Genomic DNA, 16,196 nt, shown 5'->3' on the forward strand with positions numbered 1-16,196 from the left:
GATTATCGGGAGATTCCCGTGAGTAGTCTTGCAGAATACCATCAGGATTTTTAACAGAATTCTGTCAGGATGCTCGGGAGAATCTTGTGACATGTTTTGTAGAGTTCCGTTCGGATTGTTTTGGCAACACAGTTTTGAAACATATGGCATGGCATGCTTCGGTCGGTTCGTCTGAGAATCCACCATAATCATTTTCCACCCTTTTTCTCTGAGTTACTTTTCACCACCCACTCTCTCTCTCTCTCACTCATTATCGCTGTTGGGAAAACATCAGTTTTCGCATCCCTAATCATCATTCGTAACAACACGGCAGCTCTGCCATTGAAGAAGCTTTACCACCCCCGAAGCGCATTGGGAGCCAAACCCGAGCAGAAGAAAAATTCAAACGTTAATCATATCGTACCACAGTATGCTCTACACAATGTGGGACTAAAGTGTTTTACATCCCAAGAGTTGATTAAGTTATTAAGTAGGAAATGAATAGCAAATTAAGCTTTGCCAATTTTCCATGGATTATTTTTTGATTTATTATCAAAAAAAAAACAAAATGATAGCTTACAAGCTTCTGATTCTTTTATATAGCATAATATGGTCTTCATTAGGTCATGCTTTCCCGTATAATAGCAGCTTATTCTTGCTATTTTCCTCTGATCGGGCGGTAGGATCTCGCCTACTATGCGATGCGAGCTTCTCAGAGAGAGAGAGAGAGAGAGAGAGAGAGAGAGAATGCGAACTCCACCGCCGCATCCTTGGATCGTCACAGCCAGCAGAGGCACAAAAAGCTCACCACCGCATCGACTCGAGCTCAGTCCTGAGTGAACTTTGAACCGAACCGGACGAACAGAACCGCGCTTTCTTTGGGGGTAGGACTTCTACTTGAGCCCCTCTAGGGATCATTGGCAGGTGGTGTGAGTGTTTGGGGGGTTGGATTTGGGTCTAAAGGTGTTCCAGTGAGAGTGAGGGGGGGGGGGGGGCGTGGAGTTGCGGGTGGATGGGTACTTAATTTGAAGCAACGCAACACGCTTCTGGTGCTGGTGGCCTACTACAACTTCGACGACGACGACGACAGCCCCCCTGGCGGGCAGATGGGGGAAACGCGCAATTGAAATATGAAAGCCTTAACAGGAAAAAAGTTAATGTGCGAATGTGTGCCACATTAAGTGCGGGAAATGGAGTGAAATTCTTGGTGGTAGGGCTGGTTGGTGGAAAACGGAAGGGTTAATCGAGAGTGTGTGGCAGGTGGAACCAAAATATGTGATGAGTTTTTCTTGTTCTGGTCCGAGGACTGGACGGAACGTAAAGGTCAATCGGGAGTCCTTTCTCGGAAAAACGGACAAGACAAGTTCCACCAAGTTGGGCATTTTCGGATGATCCGGAACCTGACGCGGATGATAGCTATGAGTAGCTGACGTCGAAGGATTTGTGTTTCGGCGGGGTTGGATGAATCAGATGAGTATAAGGGCGAGAAAGTCTTGGCCGTGGGTTGACCAAAGGAACAACGTCGGAACAGAAGGAATGACGATGAATGAGAAGGATGGGACGATGGAAGCGTGATTTCCCGGGGAGCTTATGGAGGGGGGCTAAATGGAAATTTGAGCTCCAGCTGATAGATTTTTTGGCTCCGCTGGCATCGTGTGGATTATCCTTCTTCATCTGGTTGCTGATCAAGATGGAATGAATGAGGTAGGTATTTATTTTTAGGATCTGCGATGAAAACTGTGTATTGAGTTATGTTCGGATTTTTCAGTAGCCTAGCGATGGGGATTGGGGAGCTAAAGGATTATATTATCTCGTTCGGTCTATTCACACGTTGTAGAATTCATTAGATGAAAGGTCGTGAGGGTTGTTTTTCATTTTATTTTCTTTCAAAGAAAGTTGATGAGAAAATTATTATGAATTATTTATTTGTCTTTTTCGCCCTTTGGGCGATCAATCATTACATTTTCAGGAGAATTAAGATTGATGACTCAGGCAGTTTTTAGCACTTGAATACTCCTTCATCAAGGCATACTACAGGCAAATCTCTCTTTCATTTAAACAAAGAGGATATCAAGATATAAAAAGGGAAAATTTATGCAGAATGAAGGGACCGAAACAATCATCGACATAATGAAAGATATCGAAATGTGAACAGTCGACTGCGGTATTTTCGAAATTCTGTTGCAAAATATTTTCTGTGGACAAGGGCATAGGCAGATTTACCGTAGGGTGGAGTGGAAGACTTCCTAGGTCTATTTGCATATTTCACACATAAACGACCAGTTTCGACATCCTCCGTATCCTTTTCGTTTGGTTATTCTAAACTTTGAAGAATATCGACAATGCACAGTGGGTAATATGGAGTCGAAAACACGACTAACTTAATTTTTTTGGCTAAGCAGCAAATATCATTACCGATTGAAAATGACTCCAGAGTCGATTAGTGATCGTTTCGTTGACCAAGGACTTTGACTTGGTCAGTTCGAGAATCTGGGTCAATCTGTGTTACTGTCAACTTTCCATAACACGATATTGAAGGGACCATCGAGTGAGGGAGATATTGAGCTATAGAACATAAAAAACCAGTGCAAATAGGATCCAATGGGTCATCAAGGTAGCCATGAAAACCGGCTTTTACTATGATTCTCTAACTCGATATGGAGATATGGAATATCAAGTAAGGGAGAGTTTACTGTAATAACAAATCACAGATAAATTACTCCAGAAAATTAGCTAATATGATTATGTTTTATAATTATGCTCTAACAGATATCTTGCTATGCGTAGTAACGGAGTATTTGATACATTGCATACTGAAAACTGTCATGTTATTTAATTCACGATTCTTATGCCAATTACTTATGGAGAACTGTTTTGTAAGGAATAGCTATGCAATTAATCCTTAAGGCTAAGTAGCCTGTAATTCGTTTTGGCAGTCATGTTGATTTTGCAGCTTGCGATTTCAAATTGATAAAACTCAGTAAACATGAGTAATATTGTTCCAGAAAAGTATTACTACTTGCGCTTACATACAGGATGTATGCTGATACTTTTTCAGCTATGTCAGTGCAAAACCAAGAGGTTTTCTTAAATTCGCCATCGTAAGACGAATAAGCCACAATCATCGATGCTCAGTGCAAATTTCAATGACGACCTACTTCGCCTTAAAAGGCGTGAACGACCTTTTTGCTTATAGTTTTTGACTCGGTTGAACAATTCTCAAAATTTTATTAATATTGGTCAATCTGGATACACGGTTGGAAATATAGTGTACCCCAGTGGTTTTCAACTTTTTTGCAGCTGAGACCCCCTTCAAAGTATAAAAAACATCCCGCGGACCCCTGAAATGCAGGGTCTTGAAATGAAAGTATATGGAAGCCTTCCAAATGTCTTATTATGAACCAGCAGAGACCCTTGGCAGGCACACCTAAAAGTCATTCATTAAAAAAAAGCATTGAATCTAAGTAAGTCGCATAAATTAGTAAGTAGTACGTTTTTAAACTGATGTATGAAAGTTGCAACTGGTCTCCCATTACTTAAATCAGCGATTTGAGACTAACGCCTGATTTTCACACAAGGTTGACACATCAACTTGCTACGTCCTTGCAAAAGTTGTGAGTAAGTGATCACATACTTAGAAGAGATGCATAGAACTATACAAATTCTCATAAATGAGTTGAAACAGATAATGCAATACTTCTGCTAAAAATATCTGGAGTCCACTAAATTTACTAAGAATCTTGTCAAGAGTTTACTTAACATCTTTCTTAGAATCTGATAATAAACTTCTGAGAAGGAGCTTGCCAAAGTCAACAGAAAATCTGGCTTGTTAAAAATGTTCACAAATATTTTACCTGTTGGCTTTAATAAATAAATTAATAAATAAGCAAGTTGTCCCAGCAAACGTTGTATTGCCAAGCAGTGGGCTTTGAAGTAGGCCATGCAAAAATCGCTCACAAAATATCATTGTTTTGCTTCCCGATTTGTGGTTTTTCGCCAAAGTTTTAACTCACAAACACGTTGCATCTCTTGTCAAATCCAACAGTGAAAGAATGACGTCAATCGGTTGACCCGTTGTCCAGTCATTTCGTGACATACAAACACCATTCCATTTTTATTTATGTCGATAATACGATAAAGTTCTGTTCGGAATTCAAAAGATTTTCATTAGTTTTTAAAAATTTCTTTAGGTGTTCTGAAGCTTTCCATCACAAAAAAATCCCGAAGAAAGATTAGATATCCTCCATGCAAGCTGCTTGGAATAATTTCATAAATTCTTATCGGATCAAACATATTTGCCGAAATCTTTCTAGGATCACTACGACATATTTAAGTTCAAGAAGATTAGTTTGATTATTCAGAAACATAGAAAAATTTCAAATTTCTTCATTTTCCTAGTTCGCTAAGAAACTTTCAATAAATTTTCAGGAGGCTCACAAGAAAGCTGGAAAAACCTGCCAATGACTAAGCCGATTATGTCACGAGTTTTCTGGATACCTCTAGGAACGTTGTCACAATTGAAAAAAAAATCATGTCATTGTGTACATAAAAACTGAACTAGTTCATTTTTTAGTCTTTGAAATATACCCTGCTACTATTGAGCGGTTCCACGCCAAATCGGTAAACGATGAAACTCGACTACCTTGGATTCAAATGGAATTTCGCACATAGTTTCGATATAATAGAATAAGTTTTTTCCACTGGTGGAGAGACCATTTAAAATCAAGAGTAACTTCTGATAAGGGCGTAAGTATTTTTAGCATCACCATTTAAAAAAAAATGTACCTCGGAAACCGTTTGTTATAGAGAAATAGTGTCTGAGAAGGGATGGTAGACAATCAAATAGGCTTTGTAAAAAAAATATACACTGAAAAAAAATACTTTTATTTTCATGAATAAATCGAAATCAAACCTTAAAACACAAATTGCAAAAAAATAGGTATCTTCGTTTTTTTTCAATTTTTTTCTGTAATATTTCAATGTAAAACCAGATGTTTTAAGCACAGTTTCAACATGGTGCAATCTAAAATAAAAAAAGTAAAGTAAAAGTAATATGATTCTTCACCCAAAAACAATTCAAAATGCTAATAACAATGATCTTCCTAAAACTAGCCGTTTTCAAGATATTTAGGCTTCAATTATATTAATATCATAAAACTTAAGAAAATACGCCCGTTTCATAAGTTACTCCAGATGCTCCACCAACAATGTTACGTTTATCTCTTTCACATTAATATCCCATGTTTTAAGGGCAGTTTCAACATGGTGCAATTTAAAATAAAAAAGTTTTTCTAAGGGCAACTTTTGGTGTATTTCTGAAAATTCAATTTCTGGTTATAGAAAAGGCGTTTTGATGCTGTAATATGATTCTTTATCCAAAAACAATTCAAAATTCTAATATCAATGATCTTCCTATAAGTTACCGCTTCAAGATATTTGGGATTGAATTATATTAATATCATAAAACTTAAGAAAATACGCCCGTTTCTTGCATTATTCCAGATGCTCCATCAACAATGTTACGTTTATCTCTTCCCACATTATTGGGTATTTCGTTCACCACAGGACTGCGCAGTCAGTTTTCATAAGTGCAAGAATGTAAATAAAAGTGCGATCCTGCATCAAATCTTGTTGGTGTCTTCAGCGCACTTATTCTACGATTTATAATGAATGAGTGCGCTGAAGACATCGACAAGATTGGATGCAGAATCGCACTTTTATTTTCCTTCCCTCACTTATAAAAACTAACTGCGGAGTCCAGTGGTGAATGAAATGCGCAATAATATCCCATCAACTTTATCTTTGACACTTACACAAATAAACGAGTTGTTGAGAAGTAACAATAACAATTTGTAACAATATTATTAGCCGCCACCAATCCCTCCAAAATGATCCGTCAAACAAACCAAGACAAATACGGAGGCAATGAAAACAATAGTTGATCAAGCGTTCGGCTCGCTTGGGGCACATTCTCTGTTTCGCTCGAAACACTAGCGGGTACATAGCGATACATACATACTTCAACGAATTCTTTGTTCTCTTAGTGCTTGAACTAGTTTTTTTATATGCGTTTCCTATCTAGGTGTCGTGACCGTACGTCACATCTCGACCACAATCTACACAAGAATGCCCCTGCCTTTTATAGCGGATTCTATCGAACTTTTCTATCTACCCACTCTCAATTTTCTCTTACTCGAAGTACCTCCCATTTTGCTTACCCGTTCAAGCGTATACCTGGCCATGCTGGCAAATCATGACCGTACAAATTTACAAATATTCCCTACACTAGGTACCTAGTTATAGCATATAGAAGCGATTAACAGTTAAACAGATAAACAGTTAACGTTCAATATCAGAGCAAAATGGATCTCACAAAAGTGTACAAGTGCTGTAGACCGTTTCCGAAGAGTACGTTCTGGTAACGTTTTTTAACCGAAGAAATGATTCAAAAACTAGTTGCCATGCAATGTGAAGTTTCTCTTAATACGTCGTTGAAGATTTGCGGCTCATGCCGTGTGTCTGTGTATCGTTTTAATCCGCAAATCAACAATCGTGAGGACCAACCAGTTACCATCACAGGATGGTATAGAGGAGATACCATCAGCAAGCTCGATAGTGTCAGCATCATCTAAAAACAGTAATGTACCAGACTACTTTAGAATTCATAACATCGAGCTCTTCAATATGGGAATTTCTGGTATCAGCGTGTCACCGGTTTCGTTGAGAAAACTCGAACAGATCAGTTACCCCCAACAAAAATTCAAGGAAATCACAAACGGTATGCGAAGAAGCATTTTCAACTTTCCTGAGGAAGAAGATGAGGCAGCAGTCCGCGAACAAAAATCCAAGGATTATGACGAGATGATCAACCAACTGAAGGAAAAAATTTCCGATGAGATGATCAACCAACTGAAGGAAAAAAAAAACAACTGAAGGAAAAAATTTCCGACGCTGAGACAACAAGGCCCGAGATTTTGACAGTTTTGCCGAAGTCGTGGTCTGTCCAAAAAATGGTTACAGAGTTTGGCATCAACAAGTACATGGCGATGGAAGCCAAAAAATTGGCTGAACAAAAAGGAGTATTGTCTTCACCAGATAGCAAATGTGGACAAAGTTTGAATAATGAAGTCAAACATAAAGTTCTTCAATACTTTAACGACGATGATGTCAGCCGATCATTACCCGGCGAAAGAGACTTTGTTTCCATGGTAAAGGATGGTAAGCGTCAGCGTATCCAAAAAAGATTATTAATGATGACACTGCGAGAAACTTACTTCAGATTTATTGAAATCAATCCTAATTCAAAAATTGGATTTAGTTCGTTTGCATCCCTCAGACCCAAAAATTGTAAATTATTGAGTACCTCTGGTTCACATAACGTGTGCGTTTGCACATTTCACGAAAATGTGAATTTAATGCTTCACAGCCTGAAGAAATATTCGTTGGACTTTGAATACGATAATTACATGGAAAAAAAAATGTATGTAGCTTATCAACCAGATCAAAATATTGCTTTCTTCGTGAATGCAATAACTGTCCAAAATTAGATGATTTTGAAAAATGGTTTTTAGACGAACTAGAAAAAGATTGAAATTAGTTTTGAACAGTGGATTTCTACCGATAGATGCGATTTGGAAGCATTAGTAAAACTAGTGGATCATATTTTAGTTAATATTTTAGTTAAAATAAGTTGACATTTAATATCTGTTCTATACCAATATATATTAAAACAAATAAAAATATTAAAATTATGTGCAATAATCGTGAGAATAAATAAATAAGGTTAAGAAGTTTAAAGGCGTTTTTCCTTCTTCCCCTCCTTAACATCATTCATATTATCATCTTCCATCGTAATACCACAGACAAACAGAAGTAACACCTAGAACATTTTTCACAAAATTCTCTCGACCACAAATACTACCACCATCTAGTGAGCCTATTGAACGAAATAACTTTTTGTGCCACATGTCCAACAGGTGGCGGTAGTGTGAAATGTCAAACACGAAGGAAAGCGACGCGCGCGCCTCTGGTTGTGAACTTGACAACTGTTGTATTTTAAACTGATCGTTAAATTCGTGGGCGATGGGAATTTATCCAGTGTTACGTCTGATTGTCTGTGGTAATACTTATATTCATTCTCAACAATATTCCAACAATCATCCTGTATCTTTCGAACAGTTCATCTAATCGTCTAAATGTCAAAGAAAAAGTAGATGAGATATTAATGTGGGAAGAGATTAACGTAACATTGTTGATGGAGCATCTGGAATAATGTAAGAAACGGGCGTATTTTCCTAAATTTTATGATATTAATATACAGTAATACCTCGATATAACGTAACCTCGATATAACGTAACCTCTTTATAACGTAACTCGATATAACGTAATTTTTACTTCGATATAACGTAACTTTTTTTTGACCCCATTTATTTTTACAATTTTATCAAAAACATGGTTTATGAACAGCTATAAACATTTTTCAAGATTCAAACACCAACCAATACTAAATCAAAGCAATTCAAGCGTTTACCACAGACAAACAGACGTAACACTTATAACAAATAGCGATCAAAATCATAGTCGAGAGAGCATGTACGCCTAATGCTAAAATTGATGTATTTGGCCGGTAGACCAACAGATGGCGGTAGTATGTAAACGTCAAACACGAAAAAAAAACTATGCGAGCGCTGCCGGTGGTGGACTGACCACCTACAATATATTTGAATCGACCGTTAAAAAGGTGGTCGATGGACAACGGTAAGAGTGTGACGTCTGTTTGTCTGTGCGTTTACTATCACTGAATACAGTCATTAATCGATATCGTAATTTCTCGACGGATTCTGAGGATGCCTCCAGATATTCCGACAATAATTGCTCCATGGACTTATCTTACACTGTCCTGGTATTCATGTATAAACTTAAAACCTATTCTTAAAATAATTCCGACAGGGATATTCCAGAAATTCTACAAGTTGACCCTCCAGATATTCATGTGTTATTTCTCCAGGATACAAAGTGGATTCAACTATGCATTCTACAAACAATTCCACATATGATACCTTATACTTTTCCGGAGTCTAGAAATTTATAAATTATTTCAGCATTTTTTCATGAATTCTTCCAGCGGCCTTTTTAAAGAACAATCCAGTTATAATTCTTGGAATGCTCTACAAATTATTTAAAAAACCGTACAGTTATTCGTCCAAAAACCTGAAGAACAATTTTCTTGGCATTTCTCCACCAATTTAATTATGATTTTCTGCAGAACTTTTTACAAATATTTATGCAGAAAACCATTCTATATACTACTTTACGTTCTTCTAGGATTCTATGTGAAATGAAATCTTTCATTGATTCCAACACGAATTTCTAAAAAAAGATTCCAATGATTTCATTGGGTTCTTCAAGTAATTCTTGAAGACGATAAGTCTAGAAATTTTTCTATGGGTTTTTTTTTTATTACAAAAATATATTCAGGGATTCCAAAAACTGAGCATTCTCCTCCGGATATCCTCCAGAAATCTCTCCTAAAATACTACCGAAAATTCAGAACGTATTCGTTCAGAAACTTTCGCGTGAAAAATTTCTCGAAGATAGATCTTGTTTTTGACAGTTTTCTAGTGATTTCTTCATGAATTCTAAAAAAAAAACATTTTTCAAAGAATTCTTGGGAAATTCATTCTAAAATTCTGTCGAGAAATTACAAAAATATTTACTTTAAGAGTTTTACCACGAGTTCCTCATAACAAATTTCTTGAAATTCCATAACTGCTTGCTAGAAATGTTCATGGAATGCTCAACATTAACATTTAAAAAGATTTCTGAAAGATCTCATTTATGAATTTATTGTATAGATTCTCCGAGTGTTCAAGGATTAATCCAAAGTTTTTTCCTGAATACATTTCATTAGGAAATACTGAAATAAAAAGGTAAAAGTGAAAAATGAAACAAAAAGAAAAATATAAGAAAATTTCAAATATTTTAAAAAAAATATGTGAGATAAACTGAAAATGCCTGCTAGATCAATAATATCAATGTAAGACCCATTTTCTCACCAAACAATACATGATGAACGAAATTGAGAAAAAAAAATGCTTCGATATAACGTAACCTCGATATAACGTAACGAAAATAAAAATCGAGTTACGTTATATCGAGGTATTACTGTAATTCAATCCCAAATATCTTGAAGCGGTCACTTATAGGAAGATCATTGATATTAGAATTTTGAATTGTTTTTGAATAAAAAATCATATTGCAGCATCAAAACGCCTTTTCTATAACCAGAAATTGAATTTTCAGAAATACACCAAAAGTTGCCCTTAGAATTTTTTTTTATTTTAAATTGCACCATGTTGAAACTGCCCTTAAAACATGGGATATTTATATATTAATGTGGGAAGAGATAAACGTGACATTGTTGGTGGAGCATCTGGAGTAACTTATGAAACGGGCGTATTTTCTTAAGTTTTATAATATTAATATAATTGAATCCTACATATCTAGAAAACGGCTAGTTTTAGGAAGATCATTGTTATTAGCATTTTGAATTGTTTTTGGATGAAGAATCATATTACAGCATCAAATCGTCTTTTCTACGGCCAGAAATTGAATTTTCAGAAATGCTCTTAGAAACAGCCCTGTCGTCGTAAAATTTGAGCTGCTTAGTCGTCCCTGCTTGAGGGGGGCGTTACTATAATCCATAGGGCCCATCTACACAGTAGAAGCATTAGCCGTAGAACGCTAATGTCGCGACTATTCGTGTGACCAACATTTAGTTTGCCACGCTCTGACAGCTTGAGTACCGGGTCTAAAAGTGTCAAAACAATTTTTTAGACCAAAATAAAACATTCCCTACAACATGGCCCTAAACAAACAAACAAAAACTTCAACAATAATTAATAATTTTATTTTGTAATAACAGCGCCACCAGCGTTCTACTACTTATAATTCTATTATCTACACCCAGGCGTTGATGAGGTCATCTTATTGAGAAATTGTCACAAATATGTACTTGAATGGTATTTACAAACATACTAGAGTCAATATGCAATTGCACGAGTTCAGTTTGTGTTCCAATTCAATTGAAATGTAAAACAAAGAGATCAAGTACATAAATTTGAACATTGTTCAGTTCAAGAATATTCTGATGAAAATGAGAACTGTGTCAAATTATGTTTGAAAAATTCAAGGTCTTGAATCTTTTTAAATAGCTTTATGTATATCTGGAAAATATTATTGAAGTCTGAGAATATGTTTTAGAATCATCATAATTTTCCATTACTATTTCATCTTTGACTGAACCAACAAACCTATGCCATGAGATTCATAACATTATTTTGTGGCATCACGTTATTGGTAAAATTTAATTTGCAACAACAATAAAAAAAAAATCTCCCAAACTATCAACAGCTTTTCGATGATTTCCCTTCGCATAATCCAAAAGTGTGGAAAAATAGAGATATTAATGTTTTGAGCACAAACTGTATTCGGTGTATCCTTGAATAAATGAAGTTTTCTGATACCTAATACCTTTTCATGTTGCGTGTTTCAGGTTTTTAAATTATCGCTCATGTGGTTTTGTATGTTTTTTGTCACATATTGCAGAACTCTGAATGCCTAACAATTGCAAAAGGAACCTGGCCAGAGTACTCATAGTTTGGCAACTCCCATAAGAAAACAATGAGATTTGACAATTTAGGAACCGATGTTTTACCTCTAACTGATACTGGTTCTGTGAGCTTATATTGACCAATAAAATTATCAAAGCGATCAAATGTTTCTATATTTTTTATACATAATATGGGTTGGAAGCTTATATTTAACGTTTTTGTCACATTTATAGGGCTTCCCATACACTCCCGTGCAAAAGTTTGGGTTCACCCCCTCAAAAACATACAAAAGTGTTCTGCCCATATATCTGTGATTACAAGTCCAATTCAAACTCTTTAAGCCGCATTCGAAAGGCAAAGAGTTATTCTTACTTCGTATGTGATTTTCCAAACACATTTTTTTAATTTTGTATACTAAATTTATACTTAAAGTTGTAACATTTTTCAAAAAACACACTGAAAAATCATATCTAATTTCCTCAGCATTGGGTCGACCAAAATGTTAAATCAAAGTGTCATTAGAATCGTAATCCTATATTCTTTGAAGAGACCCCACGAAATTTTGGCGGAAAAATCTGGAAAGTATTCAAAATCAATGAAACAGTCAGTCAAGTCATCGTGCAAAAGTTTGGGTTCACCCCTCAGTATGATGCAAATCGTGCAAAAGTTTGGGTTCATCTGAGCCACCCGCACATCATTTTAGTCAATATCTCTGCCATTTTTCAACCGATTTTAATAGTTTAAAGCTTTTTAAGCGCAAATAATGGCGCGTACATGATTGGTTTGAAATTTCACAGATTTAAGTAAGTTCAGGTGAACCCAAACTTTTGCACGATACACCATACTGAGGGGTGAACCCAAACTTTTGCACGATGACTTGACTGACTGTTTCATTGATTTTGAATGCTTTTCAGATTTTTCTGCAAAAATTTCATGAGTGCTCTTCAAAGAATATAAGATTGCGTTTCTAAAGACACCTTGTTTTAAAATTTTGATCGATCCAATGCTGAGATAATTAGTATTGTTTTTTCAGTGTGTTTTTGAAAAATGTCACAATTTTAAGTACATATTTAGTATACAAAGTTCAAAGAATGTTTTTGGAAAAATACATACGAAGTAAGAATAACTCTTTGCTTTGGAATGCGGCTTAAAGAGTTTGAATTGGACGTGTAATCACAGAGATATGGACTGAATACTTTTGCATGTTTTTTAGGGGGTGAACCCAAACTTATGCACGGGAGTGTATATTTTTAAGAAATATTTTCTCTCGGGCGGCCAAATTCGGTGCAAAAAAATGAAAGAAATCATCCCAGGAGCAGATTTTCTAGCATGAGATAAGATTACGAAACTGATGTGTTGGTCCTGAAGAGATCGACTTTGTGCGAATCGTAGACAATTTTGTGTTACCTGACTAGAGAGCGATGACAATTTTCACAGTCAAACATATAAGGTTGGTGTACCAGTTACGGACATAATGGTTCCCTATTTCGTCATATGTGATAATTGAACTATTTTCAAATTTTTAGACACTTTGTGTGTTTAAGCAGTAAGATATCAAATATATCTTGAAGTTGAAATATTAAAAAAAAACTCAAAATGTGAAAATTTTCAAGAATTCGCTTAGGTCCAAATAGGGAACCACTTTAGCCATAACTGGTACATTTTGACAGCTGCTGCGGATTGATTCAACTTACTTTGTACGAGTAAACAGGATGAAATCGAAATGTACAAACGAACTCTAAAAATAGCATTTTATGCGAGGAAACTCATCATTCAGCAGACGATTCCATCGACCGTGTAGTGTGGATGTAATGAAATTTATATTAATAACGAGTCATTACGTAAATGTAATGTAATGCGACTTCTGGTTGTCTGGGGTATTGGCTTGTTGTTACACGAAATATACAAAAAAAAAAAAAAAGCAAATTGCATCAACATTGATTAAATCCCTCTAAACTGCTGAAACAATTCTCACTTGTTGCGGTAGTTACGATAAATTGTTCCAACGGATACCGCAACTATAGGAGCACAAATTAAAAATAATAATAATATGTACATTCATTGCGCTTCTTGAATTTCGAGCGGTTAAATGTAGTTGAGTCGTGCTTAATACCTCCACTATTGGAACTTTTAGCATTTGAAGAAGTTCCAAGGTGAGTTGTCTCAGATAATACGAATAATATGGAGCGTTCTTCACTCATGAACAAGTGTATGTCAAAATTACAACACAATTTTGTTTCCTATACAATAAAGGTGAGTTATATACCATGGGGCAATTCTAGATTTAATTCACTGGAATCTGTGTAGACTTCCTTCGTATACTTACGATGAATTCTCCATCAATTGCCCTTTGATTGCAATTTTGCAATTGCCTTCAAGATTTTTTTTTAGCATATCGTGCATTGATTTTCAAGTGGATCTCCAAGGACTCCCGAATTCTACAAAGTTATAAGCGACTGTCCATAAGCCATATGATTCAATTTTTGAGTTTTACAACTCTATCCCTCCAATTCATGATTTTTTGTCCATAGATATTTTTTGATTTATATATTTATGTTCGACCCCTTTTATGGCCACGTGTTTATATCAATGGTGCATACTGTTGACGCCCTGTAGGAAAATAATCGAAAATTAGCACCATAACAATAAACATTTATAAGCTTATGAGGCGTAAACAAGCTTAAAAGCTCTTAAAGAACTCCGTGAGTTAAGGGCAAATTACCTCAAGATGTTGGTAGAACTTGAAAAATTCGATTGATATTCTACATGATGTTGGGATGTATCTGACTTTCCAAAGACCTACGTAAGATAAGATCAAATATTTCAGGGCAGGTTGTAATTGATCTGCATGAGACAAGTTTGAATTACTCCAGAGCGTTGATACAGCTTAACAATTTCTATTGAAGTCAACAGGGCGTTAATGTGAAGATCATCGAAGCAGAACCTCAAATGTTCAAGATCACAAATCTGGAGAACCAAATATCGGTTCTAGCTGAAAACCAAAAATATTAGTTATAGATGATCGGTTCTTCAGATTTGTGCACTTCAAGATTTGAGGTTCAGGGGGGTAGCCTCAAGTTTACGCTTTCGCTTCATAAGCGGAAGTTCATGGGTTCAATTCCCAGCCCCTCCACAAAAAAAAAAAACCCCCGTCCAGCCACCAGAAGACGCCGCACGGAGGACCGTGCTTTGGGGAACACATCCATCCTCCGTCAGTATCAGATGGTGAAGAGAGAAAATGACCCTCTTCGAAGGCAGCTAGCCTCAAACGACTTAGGAACACGGCAAAAATGAACCACCGCAAGAGCAATGAACTATGGCTTATGGAAATCGGTTGGACTAAACATCAGAGCTCTCTCCTACCTGCTCGGTGTGAGAGCAAAAAGAGTAGAAGAGAGTGAAAGCAGATGTAAATATAGATTAGTTAAAAATAGATCTGTATCAGTAAAGTAGATACAGATGAACTGATTTCGGCACAGTAGTGGCCACGAGCACGGAGTGCTTTAAAAAAAAAATAAAAAAAAAAATATTTGAGGTTTGGCTTCGTTTGATTTTCACCTGTAAGATGCACCTGATCTAAATAAAAGATAAAAAAGGGTAAAAAAACTCCAGGGCGTTGATACAGCATGACAAATTCTATTGATGTCATACAGGGCGTTATTATGCACCTGATCTAATTTAGATAAGGTAAAATTTCTCCAGGGCGTTAACTAAGCTTGAAATTTTTAATTGATGTCCTAAAGGGCATTAAGACATCCATCTACATGAGACAAGTCCAAGTTACTCCAGGGCGTTGATTCAGTTTGGAGTTTTCAATTGTTGTCTATAGAGCGTGAAGAAGCAGCTGATATACGTAAGACAAGGTCAAATTACTCCAGGGCGTTGATACCAGGGGGGTGAAATAAGCCAATAATTTGCTACCCAATATTGATTCAACATGGCGTCCAGTGTCTTTGTTTTGATTCTTCTGAGACTGACAAAACATATGATTTTTTGGATAGGAGACATCAATGATACCTCATTGATGCGTAAAACATTCAACAAAATGTCGAAAAGAGGAAAAGCGTAATCAAATACGACGATTCAATGCAATATATTTAATTGTCAGAAAATACCGAAGTACCAAAAACGATGTAAGGAAGAGCCGCAATGTATGCAGGATGACAGCCGTGCCAGTCCTCTGGTTGATACATATTGTAATTTTTAATTGCTGTTTTATAGGGCGCTCAGATGCAGCTGACCTACATGAAACAAGGTTAAATTACTTCTGGGCGTTGATACATTTATCAATTTCTATTGATGTCATACAGGGCGTTAGAATGTATCAGATCTAAGAGAGATAAGGTGTAATTTATTCAGGGCGTTGATATAGCTTACATTTCAAAGGGCGTTAAGATGGCCTGATCTACGTAAGAAAAGCTCAAATTACTCGAGGGCGTTAACACAGTTTGGAATTTTCAATTAATGTCATGGAATGCATTCAGCTGAACTACATGAAACAAAGTTAAATTGCTTCCGGGCGCTGATACATCTTGACAATTTCATCTTAATAAAATAAAGTAAAATTTCTTAAGAGCTCTTATACAGCTTGGAATTTTCAACTG

The 16,196-nt window shown here is 36.1% G+C and overlaps 1 protein-coding gene across 3 annotated transcripts in view; it reads left to right on the forward strand.

Moving 5' to 3' along the window:
• Positions 1-813: 813 nt before the first annotated feature.
• Positions 814-16,196, forward strand: part of LOC110674827 (otoferlin-like) — a 485,231-nt gene continuing 469,848 nt past the window's right edge. For 2 of the 3 annotated variants that reach the window (XM_021839291.1, XM_021839289.1), the window contains exon 1: positions 814-903. The gene's annotated coding sequence lies outside the window, so the exon portion shown is untranslated. Of the gene's footprint in view, positions 909-16,196 lie in introns of all 3 variants that reach the window. The other variant, XM_021839290.1, reaches the window with a different exon arrangement.

Source organism: Aedes aegypti, chromosome 1, assembly GCF_002204515.2.
Source record: "Aedes aegypti strain LVP_AGWG chromosome 1, AaegL5.0 Primary Assembly, whole genome shotgun sequence".
Taxonomy (NCBI): Eukaryota; Metazoa; Arthropoda; class Insecta; order Diptera; family Culicidae; genus Aedes; species Aedes aegypti.